This window comes from Lissotriton helveticus, chromosome 4_1, assembly GCF_964261635.1.
Source record: "Lissotriton helveticus chromosome 4_1, aLisHel1.1, whole genome shotgun sequence".
Classification (NCBI taxonomy): Eukaryota; Metazoa; Chordata; class Amphibia; order Caudata; family Salamandridae; genus Lissotriton; species Lissotriton helveticus.
This window is the reverse complement of record NC_136063.1, coordinates 388267603-388291674: the sequence shown is the minus strand read 5'-3', so window position 1 is coordinate 388291674 and position 24072 is coordinate 388267603. Positions and strand designations below refer to the sequence as shown.

The 24072-nt window shown below is 43.6% G+C and overlaps 1 pseudogene; it reads right to left on the bottom strand.

The window, feature by feature from the left end:
* Positions 1-14860: 14860 nt before the first annotated feature.
* On the bottom strand, positions 14861-16866 carry LOC144828002 (uncharacterized; annotated as a pseudogene).
* Positions 16867-24072: the final 7206 nt, after the last annotated feature.

Genomic DNA, 24072 nt, shown 5'->3' with positions numbered 1-24072 from the left:
GTGGCCTGTTGCCGCACACCCACAAGAGAAAGGCACGTCCTCTGTTCCTTGCAGAACTCCTCCCTGGAGGGTCCTCCTTCTTGCTGCCAATGGGTCAGCTCAGGCAGGTCCCCCCTTTCGCTACCTGTTCCCCTGTAGGTTCCAGAGCATCCCTCTCAAGGTCTGCCTCCTTCTGGACCGTGGAACTTCGGGCCGGTTTCCCACGCCCCCTGCCTTTTCTCTTTGAGGCAGGCACCTGGGCTGTTATTTCAGGCTCCAGGTCCTCTTGAACACCCTTACTGGCTGTCATTGACCGAGTGGTCACACATGCCCACTCAGGCAGACCCAACATCTCCAAATGAGACCTCCACTCCACCATCGCCCAAGGGGAGCTCTCCAAATCATTGACTGGCAGACAGTCAACAGACTTGCCTGCCTCACCGCTACTTGAAAGGTACCTGAGACCCCCCACTCAAAGGGAACCTGAGCCACCTTGCAGTGACTCTCTGTGTTGTCAGTGGCAACAACTGGGTAAAATACATTGGGGACCACCTGCTCCTAAGACACCAGCCGACAACTGACAGCTGTCACACTGGCTCCAGTGTCTCTCAGAGCCTCCACCCTATGACCACAGTGATGATCCCCCACTGTCTGTATTTTTATTGTTAGCAGGCAGTTGAGTCCTAGGGACCATCTCACTATATCTAAAGAGACTAGGGACATCTCTGTGGGACCCCACCCACCTTGGGCACCCAAGTCCTCCCCCAGGGCTACACTAGCCACCTACCTGGGTGGCGCAGTGGTAACTGTTTTGGTGCACTTAGGATCTCCCATGAAGTGACACTCCTGACCACAGCTATAACAGACTTTGGGACCTTTCTACACAGTCTCACCTGGCAGGACCCATGGCCTTTACTCAGTGGGAGGCTGGGAACCTTTCCCATGAGGATTACTTTGGGGCCCTTTCTGGTATTCCTTCTGTTTACCCTTGTCCCCCCCACTCTTTTGCTGGGGACCATGCCCACCCTGGGAGGAGTCTCCCACATGAACCTTGTGGACCCTGGTACTGACCCAGCGGTCCGTCTCCTCAGCAAAGTACCTGGGCTCAGTCAGCTTGCTGTCAATCAAGTATTGCCATAGCTCTGGAAAACAATAACTGTGCTCCCATGCATTCAAAGCATAGAGTGTCTTAAACTCATTGATTTTGCTACCCTTCACCCAGCCATCCAGGGCTCTGCAAAAGAAAGTCACATACTCCACCCAGGTACAAGACTTCAGTTTCCTGCAGTTTCTAAATCTCTGCCTATAAAGCTCTGGGGGCAACCCATACACTGTCATTAAGGCTTCCTTCATGGGGGCAATAGACTTCTGATCCCCCTTGGGCAGGTCTAACAAGGTGTCCCTCCCTTCACTGACAAAGCAGCTTCACAACCCCGCTCCCCATTCTTTCTCAGGGACTCTATGGGCCATCATGGCCACCTCATAAGACTTAAACCACTGCCCAATGTCCTTATGCTTTATTACATTCTTGATTACATCCTTGGAAATATATACTCTACTTTCTACAGGCACTGACAGTGTGCTGACACCAGAGGGACTGATCTCTAAACATTTTGCTTTCAGATCAAACTCCCTCAACCCTCTTTCATGTGCTAAAACATCTTCTTCTCCTCTAGGGCTAATTCCTCTCTCTGAAATGCCAACTACTTATCTTCCTTCCCCAGCTTGAACTTTGAGAGCTCCAATTCATGCATCCTGGTTCTCTACCTGTCCTCCAGCTCTTCTGGAGACAGGCCCTTTGAAGAAACACTGCTGCCTGCCTTCGAAGGTGCTTTCTCCTCAGCCAGACCCAATGCCCCCCCCAGCTGCCCATCCAGACTCTCTCCCTCCATTATAGGCTCATCAGGATCCTCACTGAGATTTTCTAGATTCCAGCCAGGCCCTCAGCACCTTTTGGTATTCTCTTTCTTGGCGAGGCCTCTCCTGAGGATTTTGAATTGCTTATAAACAGCTTTAAGGTGTGGCACAGTGTAGGTATCAATCCTCTCTTCTTCAAAGTCTAAATCTATAGATGCTGGCTTATTCATTGTAAATATTGGCAGTTCTTAAAAAATAGTCCCAGAAAAATTCTACCAAGTATATGTGGTCGCATTATTCCTCGAAACTGTTCCAAAATCAATGATTTTATTGCAGAAGCCAGTCTTCTATCTACCAAACTGCGTGAGAGGGGCTACCCAAGAAAAGTAGTGAAGAGAGCTAACAAGAGAGCATATAACGCAGATCGGAATGCACTACTATCAAAGACTAACAGACCATCAGTGAAAAAAACGGCATTTGTATCAACTTTTAACACTGCATCTCAACAAATCAGGCGAACAATACTCAAAAACTGGAAGATCCTGAACTCTGGCCACCTACAAATGGACAAACCCCTCTTCTCGTTTAAACGCAGCCAGAATCTTAAAGATCTACTAATTCACACCAGGCCAAGGACAGTGATTAGACGAGGGGGAGGTAACACTGCTACAGGCCTGCCACCAGTAACTGGCCACTTTCGCTGGAGTTCATGTAGCGTGTGCCATCTCACGACAAATACTAGACAGATTGACCTAGGTTTACCCACTCCCTGGGAACAAAGATCACACACGAATTGTAATTCACAAGGAGTAATATATTTGATTACTTGTCCTTATGGTAAACAATACGTGGGCATGACATGCAGGATGATCCATACCCGCATCACGGAACATCGTAGTACTATCAGATGTGGCAGATCTAATACGAAGTTAACAACACACTTTGTGGAAGCAGGACACACTGTGGAGGATCTGAGAAGGACGATTATAGAGAAACCTAGGATATTTTCCCGTGGACAGGATGATAACAGAGCACATTTTGTCAGGGAGCAGAAATGGGTCTTCCATCTCCGCAGTGACTTACACGGTCTTAATGACGACATACCGTGGCATGCCCTGAGTAGATAAACCTTTAGGTTCAAGACTCTGATCTATTACAGGACTAGGAATGGGTTTGTCAATCTAGCACATACTATTAATATGCAACTAGCCCTGTTACTAAAATGCACGTTTCGATATGCAGATTTTTATGAGGTTGCTATGTCACTAGCTCTCTGTATCTAGGTGAACCCATGGAGTTCTATACACTATATTAACACTAATTGCAGGATTTGAGCACATGATGACCATTTGTTACAGGGTGATCACTCAGACATCCTAGTGGAACCTTTCATTACTGCCATCGGGCAACATCTGTCCCCTCCCTCCTCCATTTGCCAGAGAGGTAGCTATCGCTTGAATGGTACAGGCTTTAGGTTTAGAATATGCACTCCCTCGCTCTTTAGGTGATTAAAAATACATCATGAATCTCTATTATGAGTGAAATTCTTGTGCACTTCTACCGCTGCCTTGAGTGACAGGGACTCACATTTAGGCTTAAACTACATTTCCCTACAGCGCGACGCACGTAGTGGCCTCTTTGACTTTTTAGGGCGGAAGCACTCGCTCGCTGGAATCCTCCACGGCGTTCTGGACGGCGGGCGCCACTGCTGCTGGAGAATCCCATCAGAACAGTAAGCGGGTGTCGGCTCAGGGGGCCTCTCATGCTTTTCAGTTGATACCGGGTTTTGTATGACAGCCCACGTGACTCTGCTGGGAGACTAAGCCTCAATCCCAGGGTCGGAGGAGAGTCGCGGTGGTGACTGAAATCTTGTGATATTCGTACCGCTTCAATGGTTGAAGATAGGGTATGCAGGCAGATTGTTTTAACCTTTTTAAGCTGTATATACATGCAATTGTTTCTCTTTGAACACAGGTTGTGTTCTTTGGGACTCCACCTGCCTGACGCCATTTCGAGCCTTAAGAAACGATAGACTCGGTAAGACATCGATGTGATAGTATCTCTAAGGGTGTATGAAGGTTCACGCAACCATATGTAAATGTGCAGTAGGAGTCTGCTAATCACTAATCATGTACAGGGTGGCACTTTTGCCTTGCCTGCAGAACTACATTGCTTTCGACACATGTGTGTTTTTAACTTGATACAGCGATAGGCTGCCGGGAGGCCATTGAAATATTAACACTGGAATACCTCCTGTTGTAAATGGATATCAAAGAAGAAATCTTGGTTTCGAGGAACCATTTATATGTATGCTTACTGGTTTGGGGGACACAACTCTCATCACCTGTTATTACATAACCATTATACATCACACTTAGTATAAATGTTACTGTCTTCTTTTATTTTTGTAGTAGCAATAATCCACGGGTGTGGAAGTACCCTCCACGTGGTATCCCTCTGACAATTACCAAATTAAGGTAACAGGTGAAGAAGGACTGGGACAGATAGACTGTCCTGAAGAAGACCGACGTGACCCACGTAATTGAGGGCACTTTAATACGGTCGAAACATGTTGACCATCGCAGTACAAGGGGGAGTGTTTTATGATCTTGACTTCCTGCCTAAACACCTAACCATCCTTTTTTAATCCTGACCCTATTCAGGCCAGGTGCTACTCCTCCCACCACTCCCAATGCAGATAGGTCTTTTCAGACTAGTGCTGACTCACCCTGCCTCCTGGAGCCACCCCAGCCCCTGTCACTCACAAAACAGACATGCAATACACAACCTAGCAGAGGCAGGCTGGATGGTTAGGCAAGAAAATACCTACTTTCTAAAAGAGGTGTTTTCAAACACAGAATGTTAATACCATCTTCACTAAAAGATGCTTTTTAGCATTCTGAGTTCAGGCAGGCATACTAAACTCTAATTTCTACCTAGTTCCTTGAGTCAGTTAGGATTATAAGATGTTATAATCAAACTGCCCATTCTGGCCTATGGGAACATGTAGTCTTGCAATAATTAAAAACAAAATTGGCTGTAATTCACTTTCAGGACATGCCACACACATCAAGACATGTCCTAGCTTTTACATACAATGCACCCTGCCCATGGGGGTACCTTGGGCCTACCTTAGGGGTGACTAATATGGAGAAAAGGGAAGATTTAGGGACTGGTAAGTGGGTGCACTTACAAAGTCGACATGGCAGTACTGGACTGCACACAGGCTCTGCAATGGCAAGCCTGAGACACACTTTACAAGCTGATTCTGTGGGTGGCACAACCAGTGCTGCAAGCCCACCGGTAGCATTTGATTTACAGGGCCCTGGGCACACATGGTGCACTGTACTAGGGCCTGACAAGTAGATCAAACAACCAGTCATGGAATCACTACCCATCAAATCATTTTACAAGAGGGAGCACTTGCACTTTGGCACTGAACAGCAGTGGCAAAGTGCCCAATGCATCTAGACCAACAAAAACAGATGAGGTAACAGCAAAAAGTGGAAGGGAGATTCACGCCAATGGTGCCAAGTCTAACAGTGTTTAAATATAGTTGCTTTAGTTTTGTATTGTTGTTAAATTGTTTTGTTTTAATAAATACGTTTTAAGTAACTTTGTATTTGTGTTTTCTTAATAATAAATGTCAAGTTTATTATAGTATTGAAAAATTCAGTAATACTGGCAGTACCATGTTGAGGGGACTGTGAATATGCTATTACATGTATATGTATGTGAAAGGTAATATGCTCATCTTTTATCCTATAGAGTTAGTAGTAGAGGAGACAAATATTTTGCAATGCAGGTATGGTTAGTTGTCATGCAACAGTGAGGTGTTGCATGCTTTATTATCGATAACTGTAAGGCAAGGGAGGGATCCTCAGACAGAGGCATGTGCTTGTTTCTACTCTAATACACACTGCTATCAGCTGCTGTGCACACCCTATTATGTACGAGTGTTGCCATTGGGAGGTGTTTGAAATACAGGTAAGTATATCTGCGTAATGAAATATGCACACCAGTTATCCAAGACACAGTTCTGAACAGACAGGATCCTGTATTTTATACTCTACTAAAGATGTTCATCAGTATGAAGAGAGGTATGTGCAGAGAGAACAGTTTCTACCCACAGCATACCTTGCACATGTTTTTCTGGGGATATGGCTCACCTGAGAAGACAGTGTGTTTTCATATCATAGTCTCTATCTATGTTATGTAAGTTATACTTTTGAGCATAAAGGTAATTTCAACTCCATACTTTACTTGTTCTTTTGAGCATAAAGGTAATTTCAACTTCATGCTTTACTTGTATTTCTGTCATATTGGGGAGAGGTGTGACCACAAAAGATAAGCCAGTTTTCACACCCTAATTTGCACAAGCATTATCCAAGAGACACATCACAGGAGAGAGGCCAGTCTCTCCAAACACTATACAATACAGAGTTATTATGCAAGAGACTGGTGTCAGGAGAAAGGGTAGTTTCTCCTCATAGTCTACTATGCATGCCTGTCAGCATGAGAAGAGGTATGAGTAGAGATTAGATAGCCTGTGAGAGTCATCCATGCTATGTATGAGTGCAAAAAAGAACAATTGATTGACGGAATGCTGAACAATGTCAAACACTCAACCCCAGTCAGACATCTGGGCCTAAATCAATTTTTTTTGCTCACAAGTCCCTTCCAGTTTTGACCCAACCATATGCAAATCAGTCTTTACCCAGCTCCGCATGGGAACAGTCCAGCCTGAACTTCAAGACCAGAACCTCTCAAGACCGGAAACAAGCATCCTAGGACCATTGTTGGGGTATTACCCTTCATCAGCCAAGATAGCTTGAATCCAGGTGCATGGTGAGCACAGGTTCCACGTCTGAGCATACCCATCACACTTGGGATGAAAAATGCAAAAAGAACAATTGATGGATGGAAGGCTGAACAATGTCAGGAGAAATATACCACAGAGGATTTAGAAGAATCTACTAAGAATAGTGTACATGTTATGCAACAGTTGTAAAAAAAAGAACAAAAAACATTATTTGCTAAACATGACCAAGATCTGAATGTGGTAAAGATCATACTACCTGCACCCTTCATACTGCGTTGAAAACATTACAGAAAACCCTTCTTCAGAAGCCAAAGAAGCTTGTGTATATAGGTCAGTACCTGGTGCACATACTCTTTTGTGTTAAATATAATTTATCATGCTGACACAATTCTCTCTCATAACTTAAGGCTGCTTACAAGAGTTAGTATCTACTTCATAGAATCTTTCTCCTGTGGGAAACTTTTTCTGCAGAACCAAAAATATGTGTTGTGCATAATGAATACAAGTAATCTGCCACTTGCACTCGGAGTTACTCTTGAGTGCAAACATTTATAACATGTTCAATACTTCTACAGAGCAGGTGCGGCTTGCACAGGTAAGAGCGGTGTGGCAGTGGGGTGGGGGAAGTTAACAGATGACGTGTTAGGTCAAATTAAATAAAAAATAATAAAACCACTTACCTTGCGCTTGCTAATTCGCTAAATAATAGGGAAAATAATTATATGTTTCTATATATTTTTAAAACAAATGTAGAGCAGTGCGGTACTCAGGAGTACCGAAATACAAAAAAATGCAATTCTTTTTATTATTTCACTATATTTTATGAATATCATGTGTTAAAGTGCATTTTCAATTTTTAACATATCTAAATAAGCCTATAAAGTCTACTGAGCAGCACTGTAAAACCTACAAACTACTGTGCTACTTTAAAGAAATGCACAGCTCTCCCTAGACTGCACCAAATATAGAGAAAATTATAAATACATTTCTCTACCTTTTACCACTTTGATAAAGTGGTAATAAAGTAGTAAACAACAAAAAAGCCTACTATATATATATATATATATATATATATATATATAGCTAGTCCCAATGTGCTCTAAAGCACCACGCGCACTCAGAAGTAGAGATGCCCAAAGTTCTTTATTAACTCAAAACAACGTTACGCGTTTCGACACCAAAGTGTGTCTTGCTCACACGTTACCCAACTCCACATTTTTTTGCTCTTTAAAGGTAAACACATGGGTCATAAACAGAGAAGATGTACAAAAGTGTGACTTCCAAGAAGTGTTCATCATCAATCATTTTGCAAACATAGGTGTTCACAGATTGTGGTCTAATCAGAGTATGATCTATTTCCAACTATAATGTGTGTTTACCACTGTATGTACAAAATACCGTAATAGGTTGTGTCATTAACCTTATAGGCACTAGTCCGAAGGTATATGTATTTATAATACAGTAACACAGAGAACCACGGTTCAAGATAGGCACTAGACCTTGAAATAATGGCTTGTTACCGGGTATATACTATTGAAATGTATTGGTACCACAAGGTATCTCGCGTTTAAAAATCATAGTATATTAATTCTTTTTTTTAGGTGTCAAATTTCATCTAATTACCATGAGTTGGGTTTTAATTTCGTTTGGTTGTTTTCTGTTACTAATACAACCTTAAAAATGAAGCAAGTCCTGCTTTAAACTAGACAATGTATTATGGAATACACTAGCTTAAAATGGCGGAAGTTTTGTATAACAAACACTTCTTGGAAGTCACACTTTTGTACATCTTCTCTGTTTATGACCCATGTGTTTACCTTTACAGAGCAAAAAAATGTGGACTTGGGTAACGTGTGAGCAAGACACACTTTGGTGTCGAAACGCGTAACGTTGTTTTGAGTTAATAAAGAACTTTGGGCATCTCTACTTCTGAGTGCGCGTGGTGCTTTACAGTACATTGGGACTAGCTATTGAAATTACCGGCTCGGGTTCGCCGGATTACGCGCCACCCGACTATGGAAGCGGGACCCAGGAAGGACCCTTCCTGGCTGCAGCTTTGATATATATATATATATATATATATATATATATATATATATGTATATATATATATATATATATATATATAGATATATAGATATATAGATATATATCTATTACCTACTGGCGATAGCCAGTAGGTATATATAGTTAGGATTGTTTTCCATAGGGAAATCGCAACATTCTATTGGGAATAACTTTGGCGCCGGTTGAGGAATCTTCTTGAAAGTTTCCTTAACTTTGCCTCGCGGCGCTCCGGTCCTTCCCTGAAAGTTTGGGGGGGATTCGTCAAGCGGGGGCCGAGATAAAAGGGGGGTCCCAAAACATGTTTTCCCCATGTTAATTTCCATAGGGCGGTTGGACTCACTTTTAGCCCGAACGGCTGAATGGTTTTCCACCAAACTTGGCAACATTGTAGGGACTGGTAGCCCGATGTGCCTTTGCTATGTCTCAAGATATGTGCTCCAGTGGTTTTTACGAAAATTAACTTTGAAAAAATATATATTGGGCTACATTGGGCTATATATATGTTAGAGCCCAAATGTAGCCCAATGTAGCCCAATGTAGCCCAATGTAGCCCAAAGATGGCCACCAGAGACACAAAAAAACAAATGTAGCCCAAATATCAGCCAGATGTAGCCCAACTATAGCCCAATGACAGAATGTCCCAGAGTGTTCTAAAGAACAACTAGAGCGCTAACAGTCTTACTTATGACAAAAGTATGGCACACCTGAAGTCATCTTGATTGGAATAAAGTGTTAACACTTAAAACATTTAATTTGCAAAGGAAGAAAATGAGGGGGTTCATTTTGCCATAGAAATTATGATTAGTGCTGAAGAAAGAAAAATTAGGGCACATTTTGAGTGACTTCTCAAATCCTCTTATATTTCATTAAAAAAATTCTGATATGCAGTCTCCCAAGATGGCCACCAGACACAAAAGAGCCTGTGCTTAAAAACTCTGTTAGCAAAGCAGGCATTTGAGATTTAAAAAATGTTTTAATATATAAAAACGTTATCCGCTAATAGAATTAGCATTTAAAAAACCTTGCGAATTCAATGAAAAAACATAGGTTTCAGGCCTTATATAGTTAGGAATTAGCATTTAAAAAACCTTGCGAATTCACTGAAAAAAACATAGGTTTCAGGCCTTATATAGTTAGGAATTAGCATTTAAAAAACCTTTAAAATTCACTGAAAAAATCATAGGTTTCAGGCCTTATTATGGGGGTAATTATGATTGCGGACTTCCCGCATCCTCCGGGCCGGCGGAAGCCACCGCCGGCCCGGAGGATGCGGGAAAACCGCAGCGGAGCCTCCACAGACCCACCGCCAAATTAGGATGGCTGGTGGGTCTGATAATCTGTCCGCAGCTTTTCCGCCGCGGTCGGAAGGCGACCGCGGCGGAGAAGCACTAACATGTCTGGCGGTGTCTATCAGACACCGCCAGGCATATTAGGATGTCTGCAATTCTATGCTTTTCCACGGCGGCTTTTCCGCTGTGAAAAAGCATACGGACCTTCACTTCGGGGGCCCGTTGCGGGCCCCCTGGGTGAAGCGGTGGTGGGGGCTGCACATGGGGGGTACCTATGGTACCCCCCTGCATTTGCGTGCATAATGCAGCAGGCACCGCGCGGTGCCTGCCGCTTTGTGCACGCAAATGCTGTGCATGCATTTTTTACATTGGGGCGGGTGCAGCTTGAAGCTGCACCCGCCGCAATGTTAGAGATAGAGGATGTGACCGCCACCCTGGCGGTCACATCCTAATCAGATCGGAGGGAACGCCGCAGCCCATGCGGACGTTCCCTCCTCCTCAGGGGTCGCGGACGGACTCAAGTCCGTCCGCGATCCTAATCGACCCCATAGTTAGGAATTAGCATTTAAAAAAAACTTGCGAATTCACTGAAAAAACCATAGGTTTCAGGCCTTATATAGTTAGGAATTAGCATTTAAAAAACCTTTGAAATTCACTGAAAAAACCATAGGTTTCAGGCCTTATATAGTTAGGAATTAGCATTTAAAAAACCTTGCAAATTCACTGAAAAAACCATAGGTTTCAGGCCTTATATAGTTAGGAATTAGCATTTAAAAAACCTTTGAAATTCACTGAAAAAACCATAGGTTTCAGGAGTTATATAGTTAGGAATTAGCTTTTAAAAAACCTTTGAAATTCATTCAAAAAACTATAAGTTTTAGTGGTGTTATAGTTAGCTGGACATTTTACTCATACAAAACCATTGAAATTGCTCCTATATAGTTAGTTGTACTAACTATATTTCGCGCACCCGCAATCCACTGCTGATGATGTCACATATTAGATCATTCATGACATGGTCAGTGACATCACTGATGACATCTCAAATGACATCACTGAAGGCACGTCAGGTCACGGACCATGATTAAAGCAGTAGTTTAAAGAACAAAAAAAGAAATGATGCTTTTCCTCCTTCTGTTCTGTTTTTATAGCTGTACAATGACATGCAGAAAGGAGATATTTATGGAAGATGTTTATATTTTGCACGCCTTGGGTAATTATAGAAAAGTTAGAATCATTCTGTATGTTTTCACTGTGCCTTTAAACAAAAAACTGATTATTATTTAGCTGCTTAAAGTGCTTCTAATATCTTTTTTTATTATTATCTAACAGCTTTTTTGATGTGTGAAATGTTGCACTAGAGATTCTAAGTTTATCCTTCATGTTAGCAAATATGCTCTCTTTTACATATTGAAGTGCAAGACATCTAGGATTTAAATGGTTTGTGGAAAAGGTAATGGAGTTACCATATATTATAAGGAATAAAGTACACCTGCCGTACATAATAAGGTTATTGCAAGTCTCCTCAGAGATTCAAAACCACATACAAGAACTCGACTTTTCGCCTCGTTATCTATGTGGTCATGGAACTCCTCGGTGACTTGCATTGATCTTATAATGTATGGCAGGGGATAGTTTATCCCACATATAACCCTTGTGTTATACTCAGATTTGTCAGTGTGAGTCCATTTGAGATTTTGGAGAAATAGTTAAATGATTACACCAGTGGGTTGCTGGTGCTGTCAGTTGTGCCTCCTTATATCAAGCTGAATGGCTATCCTACCATGTTTGTGATATAACTATATATATATATATATATATATATATATATATAAGATCACTTGCTAATATCTCAGAAAAGCATCATGTCTACGCCTTGTCTCTCATAATCAGCGAGATGCTCATTCTGTTTCGTTTATATTGAACTGTTTATCTTTTCACAAATAATTTTGAATCTTCTCAGCCTATCGAGAATAAAAAAGACAGTCCAATGCATACAATGTGAGAAGTGTTTTATTTCAGGGCAAAAAGGGAAAGAGGCTCATACTCTAGACTTTACTCAATAATTGCAAAATAAATGAACAGACGAGAACCTCTTTCTCATGCAGATGATTATCTCATGTACACTATTCAGCAAAGCAAACAGAGCGTTTATTTCTTCATACAGCAAATCATTTGTGAAATGCCCATTTATTATATCTGTTTCCACTATTACAGAGGGTGTGCAAAATGAAATATTTGGTTACCGTGTCTAGATTTTTCAGATAGCAAGCACTAATGTGTCCTACAGTCTTGGCCTTTCAACCGATTTATAAATATGTAAGAATAATATGTCAACATTCATTTGTCATCTCACTGCCAGCTGTCAGCATTCATTTCTGAACGGAAAGCGAATGTATCTTAAAAGATTTACATTAGGCTTCGTAATAAAGATAAATACACGCTGATGAAACTCTGCGTGAAATCGTGAAGGATTTATGCACACCGTTAACACCTCCAGGAGCATTTTATGTCGAGTCTCGTGACCACCTGGTACATTCTGTGCGCCATCTTTTGTAGAGCGACGGAGCCAATATCTTAGCCTTGCGTATCAGCATGCCCAGGGCTTTAAGTGGGATGAAAAAACTGGGGAGGTCTCTCAAAGAGTCGTGGCCGATGTAATTAAGGGCGTGCCTACGAATCTGTGCTTAGCATAATGTGACCCCAGACTGTTTTTGCTGGTTCTATCATTGCATCCAGAGATATATGATACAACAATTTAACATTACACATGCAACAAGCCAGACCGATTGGCTTTGTCAATGGTTGTTATTTTCATAAGAAAAATTAGCAACAGCTATGGATTTGTTGTAGATAGAATTGAAAATGCTTGGGTAAAAAGAACTAAAACGAGTCTCTTTGAAGTTACATCAAAGGCTTGGAGCAATAGTACTGCTGCAGAGTTAAAACTATTTTTTTCACCCTGAGTGTGGAGGCAAAAGGGAGAGCCCGATAGGGACCCGTCTCGGCACCTGCTTTTTAAAATTGCGGATACTGAGCACAGGAAGGACCCGGCTCACTTAAAGCCTGGAGCATGCCACACATTAGTCGATAAAAGCGAGGGCATACAGAATGAAGGAGCTAAGTAGTGGGCATTGGTGGACTGTGGCAAGAGAACTTAAAGAGACAGCTGTTTAAGAATGCTGGCAGCGAAAGACATTACCGTAAGTAGACCTGCTCTGTTTACTAACATTAAAAAAAGTTAAAACATATAATTCTGGATTGTACTGGCCACTGTTTCCTGCTGCCTACTAGATGAGCCACAGCAGAAACACATTTCTTTGACCTAGATTCCATCCCATGACGTCAATGTATACAATTTGGCAAAGTTGCTTTCGCCTGTGAGTGATTAAGCAAATAGTTCTGTTTTGCACATTGTAAACTCCTATAGTCCATAGCAAGCTAAATTGAGTTTATTAAAGGAAAGGGGAGCGACGAATAGGAAGGTTATTATTCGAGAATGAACACATAGTGGAACTTGCTTCCAGTTCAAGAAGTCTCAGGAACAGCAAAGACTTCAAGATCCTCTCATTACCAAATTCTAGAACTGGGTGTCTCAGTTGCCACAGAGGAAAACACAGCACAACTCTGTCCTGGACGCTTCTCCCGGCTCCGTGACCTGAAGAGATTTTAGGCAGGAAGCAGATAATTGTGAGATTACCACACAACAATTGCAATTTCCAACGGTTGTATAGATAGGTTGCCTAGATAGACAGATAGATATATAGAGTTACAACTATAGATAGGCATGGCTGCATAGATAGATATCTAGACAGACAGAAAAACAGACAGAACGAATGATAGACAGATAGATAGATAGATAGATAGATAGATAGATAGATAGATAGATAGATAGATAGATAGATAGATAGATAGATAGATAAATAGATAGATAGATAGATAAATAGATAGATAGATAGATGAATGACAGAAAATGAAAGTAAACAGCACTTCTTCAATTAGTAATGTAATAGACAGATGTCTATATAAGTACAGCATACTAGAACCCTGACATTAAACCAGAAAGATATACAATCAGGACATTCAGATAAAATTAGTTTGCAAGTATAACTGTTCTCCTCAACTAAAAACACATGCCAGCATGACATATAGGAGTGCAGTGATAAATGCATTTCATTGTGTGCATACGAAAAAAGAGGATAACCTTATAAAGAACACTTTCAAATGGTCACACTCTGGCATGTTGAGAGATAGCATCAATCAGATAAACAAAGACCACTTTAAAAGGAATTTACAACCGCATTAGTAGGAGGTAGTAACCAATAAAAACAGAATGTGCCTTGTGCTCACATCGAGAACACGGAAATGTAGTAGAAAGAGTCTTGTTATCGTATCAGATTCTAAACACAACATACTTACTTACTTATGCCTACTACCTCTCCTGGGGTATAGGTCATCAAAATGGACTCTCCAGCCACCTCTGTCCTGGGCTTTTCTTTCAGTCTGACTCCAGGTGTAAGCCATCTCCTTGCAGTCCGCCTCGAGGCCTTGGAGCTAGGTGTTTCTTGGCCTTCCTCTTTTTATTTCCTTTGAGTGTTCCAGGTCTGGGATGGCCTGGTAGTGTTTGATGCAGGCTTGTGGAGGGTGTGACCTATCCAACCCCAGTGTCTTTTCATTATTACTTCATGAGCAGGAAGTTGTAAAGTTTGCTGCCATAGGTCATTGTTTCTGATGGTGTTTGGCCAGTGGATTTAGAGGATTTTCCTCAGGCAGCTGTTGATGAAGGTCTGTACTTTGTTTGTGGTGGTCACTGCTGGCCTTCAAGTTTCTGCTCCATACAAAAGGGCTAATTTTTGTTGATGTTAACAGACCTTATCTTGGTTTGCAGCATTGGGTCCTTGGTGCTCCATTTCTTCTTTCGCTTAATGAAGATAGCTCTTGCTGTGCCAATTCTTGCCTTGATGTCGATGTTTGTGGCTCTCGGCTTACCTATGATACTGTCCAGCTAGGTGAAGGCTTCAACCTCTTTAAGTCAATCGCCTGCAAGAGTGACTGCTGTTGTGCTGGCTGTGTTAGCCTTCAGGATCTTGGTTTTTCCCCTGTGAATGTTAAGGCCAAGTTGTGCTGATGAGGCTGCCACCTTGTCAGTCTTCTCTTGTGCGTGCAGATTTGTATGGGAGAGTATGGCCAGGTTGCCTACAAAGCCAAGGTGGTCAAGCTACATCAAGGTGTCCACTGGATCTAATTCCTTCTCCTTGCTGTGGATGCCTTCATGATCCAATCTATAGCCAGCAGGAGGAGAAAAGGTGAGAGCAAATGTCGCTAGTGGATTCTGGACCTCACTTGGTCTTCTTAAGTGAGTTGCCCTTCATGGACTTTCTTGCAGGACATGCCATGTGGTTACATTAGGCCCAAGCAGGAACACCACCTTTTTACATGCTCATGTGATTAATTTGCCTTCTTTCTTAAACACAATGCCTCTTGACACATTACATTTTGTCCCTGTACAGGATAATATTCTCTGAGACAGCATTGCTTACATTTGCACTTTTTAGACGCATTATCACAATACCTTGAACATTCTTAACAAGGGCTAAGTTCACCATACAAAATGTTGTTGTGTTATTGTCCATTCAGTGACAAAACTATCACAATAGAATCAACAACAATAGCCTAACTGAGACTTTGCCATGGCAACAGGGGTGATATTTATTGTATAATGGTATCACTTCCTTGTTTAGTTAGAGGAGCATTTCACTGGCGCTGAGAGGTCACCGAAGCCAGAATTCCATCCAAGCTGATTCCTGGTTACCTTATGAGAGGGATGCTGCCCACTCTCCACCAAGAAGGACACCCTGATGATACTTACCCACAGTTAACAGGGAGGTAGATCACCCTACAGGGATTTGGTAGGTTCACTCACCCTAGACACATTGGGTTAGGTAGTGCTAGGTAGGAGTATAATAAATTACAGTATTTATATGCAAGCATATATTCTCTGTAATCTGCAAAATGGTTGAACGGTTCATCTTTTTCACCATTCTCGTAATGCTAATCACAGTATTCCGTTTCCTTCTATTGATTATCGCAGCACTCTTATTTTACTCAAGAATCGCAATGCTTTATTAAATATAGCACTGCATGTTTTGTATTACTGGTGTATCTCTTTGGGTATGTATAAGTGTCCAAACAAACATTTTCTAGATCTGTTACTATGATTTCCTTGGAGAGTCAAGGTTGTCTTATTCTGAGGCTGCCCAATCCAATTGTTACCTTGTCAAATGAGGGTTACACATAGTGCACTGTGAGCTAGCAGGACTATGGCCAACATATCCGGATGATGTACATGGAGTCAGTCTCGCACAGTTCTGATGTTTATGTTGTCCAACAAATGCACAGTTTCTGCTGAAAAAGTACTATGCGTACAACAGTCATTCCCTTGGCAGAGTTCCTGATGATTCTTATGAGTTTATCTGGCACACTGTAGTGGCAGAGGAGTTTACAAAATGTCTCTCTGTCCACACTATTGAATGCCTGATAATCGATGAAGTAGATATAGCGGGAAGGAGTTCCATTCATTTGAGAGCTCAATGATGATGTGCAGTGTTCTGTACAGGATCTATCTTTGCGAAAATCAGATTGCTGATCTCGCAACTGAGCGTCCACTTGTTCCTTCAGTCTGTTCAGCATGACTCTGTTGAATACTTTGTCTGGGGTTGATAGAAGAGTTATACTGTAGTTTGTGCAGTTTCTACGGTCACTTTTCCTGGGGTTCTTGATGACATATGCCTCCTTCCAGTCCGATGCTACCTTTTCCTCTTCCCAGAACCTTTCAAATATGGGGTAGAGCATATCTAATGATGTTACATTGTCTACTTTCAGTGCCTCTGCAGGAATGTTATTGAGTTTTACTGTCTTCCCATTTCTCAGATGTTTTATGGCTTGCCATATTTCTTCCTTGGTTGGTCTGCTTAGTCAACTGGCAAGGCCTTGTATGTCTGATGGAGACTACGACATGTGCTAGTTCAGCAGTTCTCCACCCATCTTTATCGTTGGCCTCCGTTACCCATGATTGTCTTCCCAGCTTTGTTTTTAATAGGTCTTTCTGACTTGCTGTATCTACCCGGAGAGTTTCCTTGTTATGTTGTAGAGTTATTTAAAGATTCCATGGCTTGCTGCTACCTGGGCTTCTGCGAGAAGAGCATCAATTAATCTTTGCTTGTCCGCTCTTTCCTTTCTTGTTGGTTTTGTTGTATTAACCTTGAGCTTTTGTTTTTTCTGCTCTTGTTTGGCTGGTCTTGAATACAGCTTTCTTTTTATTTCTCTCTTGGATTTTGCTGAGAGTCTCAGTGGGCATCCATTATTCATGCTGGTGTTGCTTGGGAAGCAGTACCTCATGGCAGGTTGATGTCACTATTTCTTTGATCTTCTCCCACTAACATTCTCCTGGGTGTCTGTCATTGTCTCGGTCTTGCAGGACTCGTTACTCAGGGTGACTGAGTATTCAATCAGTTTCTGTGCACCTTTGAGGAGGGTAGTAATATATTGTTGTTGTTGGTTTGTCAGTTCCATCTATGCTTTCTTCAGCCTTAGCCAGGCCATGACAAGATGAGGGAGCAATGTCACATCTGCTCCTCTCAGCATTGTCACATACTGCAGGGACTTCCAGAACTTCTTGGCAAAGCAGATCCCAAGTGATGAAAATGGATAACAGGCCACCGTTTTAAGGAGCTGACTTCAAAGGCCTGGCCCAACGCTCCGCATTAAGCACTGCTGTATCCCCCCCCCCAGTGGCCGAAAGCCAATGGTGGAACACTTTTTTCATACATTGAACAAAGTCCTCCAGATTGCAGTGGATGATGTTACTAACCCTGAACTCAGTTTGCATCACTTCCTGTAAGAGTACCGGGTAACACCCTACTGCATCATGCAACAATCTCCCTGGTCCCTGATGCTGAAAAGACAATGGTGGGACACTATCCTTGTTTCTAGCCAGTGGACTCCTATCCCGTATGAGCCAGCTGATGCCCTAGCCAGGTGCTCCTGAACCAATGAACGTGCCAGTCTAAAGAGGCATGCCAAGCCTCGAGAGCTCCTACCAAGGAACCTTGTGTTAGTGAAAGATTGACGGCCAGGATGGAATTTCTGGACGCCCTTTGAACCAGGTACCTGGACAGTCTCCCACTCGAGTGACACCATGGTCACCGCCAAGAGTGGGTGTGATATTGTCATGAAGAATGTATCATGGTTCTGAAGGGAGGATCGACCCAGCCAAGAAGCCGCCTAGTCAAGAGATGAAGAAGCCACCTGGGATGACCTAGGGCCACAGCTTGACATTGGGGAAAGCCCCTCAACCTGCTCTGCAACTGAGCTGCTGAGTACCAAGAAAAATACAGAAACAGACCCTAAGCATAAGCCAAGGACTGGAGGTGGAATATTAATCCTTGGAGACAGAGTCCCGACCCTCAAAAGTTGCACCTGAGTCTGGTAGACCCGGGAGGATCATTGGAGTGCAGTTTGGTCACCAAATAAGAACATGATCACCAGTTAAAGTTAAAGGGAACCACTGGTTTTGCTGTACCCGTAGACTAGTAGGCCAGTGCCAACTGATTTTTGACAGGAGTTTAACTAGACTTCCTGGGACATCGACTCCTTTGTCATTAAGGTGTAAATTTTGAAGAAAAAAATACATCTTGTTTTTTGTAAATGAAAATCTGATTTTTATCATGTTCTTTTTCTTTCTTATTCTACTGTTTTGATACTTCTTAATGATTTGCATGTGTTCCTTTGATAAAGCCTGAGTGCTTCAAACTTCAGCGTTCAGCATGCAGCGTTCAGTGTTGTTGAGCTAAGGTTTTTGAAACAAATATGACTGGACCCATTACCAGTAGTGAGCTTATTGCATGGTGAGGTCCTAGGACAAGGAGCATAGTTGTCTGGTAGGTTGGTGGAAGCTCAGGCTGTGGTTGCTGTATACTGGTCCTCGGTTGTTCATTGTTTTGTAGGCATGCATCATCAGCTTGAACTGGAACCTCTTAAAGAAAGACAGTGGAGTTTCCAGAGGGGAGCAATGATGTGGGTCCCAGGCGGCGGTCAGAGCGGAAGGGCGAGCAGGGGGAGGGAAGTCGACAGACAACAGGATTGGTAAAATTAAATAATAAAATAAGGTGCAAGGTAAGTCGTTTTATTAATTTGTTTATTTAATTTAACCTATCCCGTCGTCTGTTGACTCCCCACACCACCCGCCCCACCCCATCGCTCTTACCTGTGCCCACCCTGCCTGGTGGGTCTTTCTGAGGAGGTGGAGTATGTGTTTGGTAGCGGAGCTCTGAATGGTCTGGAGTCTCTGCAGAAGGTGTGTGATGATCCCTGCATAGAGTGCGTTGCCATAGTCTAGTCAATTGGTAACTGGGGCCTGAGCGATGGTACCTCTGGTGTTTAGACGGGAGCCATTTGCAGATTTCTTTTGTAACATGCGAAGTGCGAAAAAGCACTCGGAGGAGACTGCGCTGATCTGGGACTTCATGGTCATCAATTTGCTGTCCAGAATTATGCTGAGGTTTCTGGCATGGCCAGTTGGTTTAGATAATGGTCCTAGTTCCAAGGGCCACCACAAGTCGCTCCAAAGAGGATGTTGTTGTTGAAGATCAGCACTTCGGTTTTGTTTGTGCTGAGCTTTAGGCAGTTGTCGTTCATCCAGTTGGCGATGCTCGTCATTCAACTGTGGAAGCTGGATCTTGTGGTGGCAGGTTTTCTGAGAGGGAGAGGATGGGCTGGGTGTCATCTGCGTAGGATATTATCTTTTTTCCGTGTGATATAATGATGTTTGCTAAGGGAGACATGTAGGTGTTATAGGTTTTTTAAAAACATCACATTGCAACAAGGTACATAGCCCATTCCCTTCTCAGAATCCATCATGCCTGGAAGAATCTGTCTAGTTTTATATATCTCTATTGTAGCCCTTAAATCGCTCTACATTTTTTCTTTTACCTAGGTTCGGGCTATATCAACTCCCCATAAATACATACAGAAGGAGAAACAATGAGTTGCATTTCAATATACCTGCATGCTGCCACTATCAATTATGCTATCTGCCATTTGTCAGTGTATCTGGTGAGTACAGCCCACACCTGTTCAACACCTCCCACACACCTGCAAAACACTCAAAAATGCTCCTGCCAAAAATATTCCTTTTTTAGTAAAGTCCAGGAAAACCTTTTTAAACTTTGACAAACAATACCACAGTTAAAATCGGCTCTGTAGTTTCTATTTTAATATGGATATATATATATAATACACATTTCTAAATAGCACAGAATATCTACTCTTAAACATGTTTCAAATCATTCCTACTTTTTAGGGCTTTATAGTGTATTACACATCACTTCAAAACATTACCCTCAATGAAATTCAGGAGTGCCCATTTAGAAAGTAGAGTAGCAGTATTTGTAGCATGACATGGTTCACCTACTCTACATCATGCTTAAGTTTTGCTGATCTACTAAAAGTGCATTGTTATTAGTGGTTCAATCATCTAATGTCCTGGGAATAAGAACCTTACTTGCAGCTAGCCAACAAGCCATAAATAATCAAGAAAAAAGAGAACTTCCACTGTACAAGTGTGGAAAACGTACTCAAGGAGTATGGAAATTAGCAGCATAGGGCAATAGGGCTACAGGTCCTAACATTAACTCTTTAATTGTAAGGGAGACTTGGCTGTCTACCTTTCTGGCATTGTAGAAGCCTAACTCTGATCTGGAATGGTTAGAACTGTTTAGTTTCACAGAAGATAAGCGAGCCTTTGTATTTTGAACCAGGCATGGATTAAGTTCTAGAGGCTTCAATAATTATGATTTTTTGGTCTGGCTTTTTATTCAAAACTGCATGGTAGCACTTAAATCTGGCAATCTTCCATAGCCATGAATGATGGTGGAAAAAATCCCTATATATGAGGAAGATAGGATGGTGCAGACCGTTCGGAATACCACAAACGGCAATCATGGAGGAACAAGGTTCTGGTTTCTGGACTTACCTGCGCCGAAGAATTCCAGGAGAAGATTTCCGCTCCCCGACGCCATCCATCTTGACCGACGCGCGAGGCGACACCACAGCGCCCTGTTGGAAAGTGGGTCCTCGATTTGCCTTGCCTGGGGGTCATCCAGTAAATCCGTAATCGGGCGCGTGGTGCACAGGTGAGGAGCCGACCCTGCATGTTTACGGCACCCCCTCCCGGAGTCGATGCCGAGGCTGAGCCCACTTTTTCCACCGATGCGGAGCCCGCCTTTCCACCCGCAGCTGATACCGGAGTTGAGACCGATGCTGCTGTTGACATCCACTACTGTGCTCATCTCTCTGTCCGCATGTGATATGAGTCCGCATGGGTTTGAGCCTGCCCGCAGCCCGCCTCTGAAGCCGGCGATGAGCCGCATTTCCGCCTGCTTGCAATGCTGGCGCTGAGCTGGCCCTCCACCCACTGGTGACCTGAATCTGAAGTCCACTATCTGTGGCCGGTGGTGAGCCCGCCAATGATGCCGTCTAACATCCGGCGCTGAATGCGGCAGTTGAGCCCACCCACCGCTGATATCATGTGTTGATATCATGAGCCCGCATGTGTCTAAGCCTGACCTCAGCCCGCCTCTGATGCCGGTGCTTAGCCGCTTTTCCGCCTGCTCTCAATGTCGGCGCTGAGCCGGCCTGCCACCCACCGGTGTTGCCTAATTGAAGTCTACTATCTGCTGCCGATGGCGAGCCCGCCTGCAGATGACGCCGTCCATCACCGGAGTTAAATGCGGTGTTGAGCCCGCCCCAATGAAAAGCCGGCTTGACTGCTTGTGTGTCTTATAAGCTGACTGCCTGCCTCTCCTAACTAACGGTGAGTGCAGCTGATGCCGGATACCATCAAGCGGTGAGCGCCTTGCCATCTGCTTTATTTTTACTCGGGTAGACTTAACCACTTAACCATCTGTGAAACGCTACTTTATATTCACCCTTGACTGAAATTGTTTGCGACTGCCATTTTAATCCATTTTTGTACTAATGCAATTATTGTGAGGTTTAATTGATGATGTCTTCACTTGCCTAAATCATAGCGAGTAAAAGGGGACTGATCCTCAACTGCCCCATATATAGTAAATGAAAGAGGACTGTGCTGATGATTCCACAGCAAAAGACAGGGGACTAAGCAGAACCCACCTATAACAACAGAGAGAGGACTAAGCCAGAAGTCTTCTACAACAACTGAGAGAGGACTTCTGCAGTGGTCATCTGGGCATGGGCTTTATTCTACAGCTTCTTCAACCAACTGCTCTGGAAACCCACTCGGACCACTCTTAGCTAGTATAAATGGACTGACCTCACCTGCCCTGCATTTTGCTTTTCGCTATCATCTAAGGCAGTCCATCTTGACGCGGTAGCACTTTCCGTAAGCAAACCTTGATTGTAGGGCAGACCTGTGGACTCATATCACCTCGCAAACCGACCACTGGTGCTGCAACTTTTTTACCTTTCCCAGCATGGCCGAGCCTGGCCTGACCCCCACAGGAGCCAACTATTACACCGTTACCTACCCTCTTAATCTCTCCAAATCTGCCTCCGAAACCCTTAAACACTCCACCCTGAAAAGCCATCCTGAAACGCTGATATCTGACCATCGTCTCTGCATAAACCAGGTCACTGGTCAACGACCTCATCTTCCATTCCAGGAAAACGTCCCCCTGGCGCAATGCCTTCTCGAGCCTCCTCAAAGTCCAAGAAACAAGGGACATCCCTCGCGGAAAAAAACTCACAATCACTCCTTCTGAAAATCTACGTGCAGACCTTACCATCACCTTATACAACAGCGGCACTATCCTGATTCAAGGGCCTCCCAAAAACCTCATCAAATTTGTGGACCTCTTCACCCTCCGCAAAAAACTTGTTCACAACCCATCTCAGTCCACTCTCCTGCTGTTCCAACTCACGCCCACTCTGCCAAGTATACCTGGCCGCTCACCAACCACTCCTGCCAGTGACCTCGCCTTTGGGCGACCCAGCCCTGTCACCCTGTCACCCATACATGCCATTCACTACGCCCCCCTACCACCGCACCTAGACCTCCCAGAACTCCCCCCTCCATCGAACCCTGAAACTCCCTCTAGGATCCACCTCTCATGTCAACCCAGCCCCGCCATCACGCTTCCAGCACACACCAGTAGCGTCCCTAAACCCTTAACCACCTGCTACCGGCCTACTGTAACCCCCGCTGGGGTTCACAAATTTGATATGGAAACTTCTAATAAGGCGCAGAACTTCGGTCGAGTTAGCCCCTCCACTAGGTTGCAATTTCTATCAGACGAAATGGCTCCCACCCTCTTGGCCCACTGCCCACAATACCTCCACTTCCATAGGGATGCTGATCGACCTAGCCCCCCTCACTCTATCCCAATAGCTTGCCTGCTACCAGCCCTCAGCCTGCCTCTCCTCCACACCTACAAACCCTCCCCTGGCACAATTAATCCCTCAGAACTCACGGAGGAAGAAGTGGCTGACCTCCTCAGTAGCTACGACTCTGCCTTGACAACCCCATGCCCCTTAGATCTGAAGGGAGAACACCCTATCTGCACGGTTGCAACCAACTCTTACAGATCTGCTACCCACCGCATCAGAGGGGTGGTCAATAGCAACCTAGCTAAAGTCCCACCTCTGCTTCTACTTTCGACACCCACTCCTATCCCTCCCTAGCCGGCCTCCTAATAAACTGCCGGTCAGCTGTAAAGCATGCATCTGATGTCACTGACCTCATCCTTCGTCATAAATCAGACCTTGCGATCTTGACTGAATCTTGGCTCAAGGATTCCTCATCTCTCTAACTTGACCTCTTAGTCCCACCCAACTATAACATCGTAAGGATGGACAGGCACTCAAAGAAAAAAGGGGGTGGCATTTCCTGTATCTACCACTTCAACCTCCTTGTTACAGAACTGCTGGTGGACCCCACGGACTACTGCGAATACCTTGCACTCGCCATCTCCAACAACACCTCACAACTGTGCAAACTTCACATCTTTTACCACCCCTCTG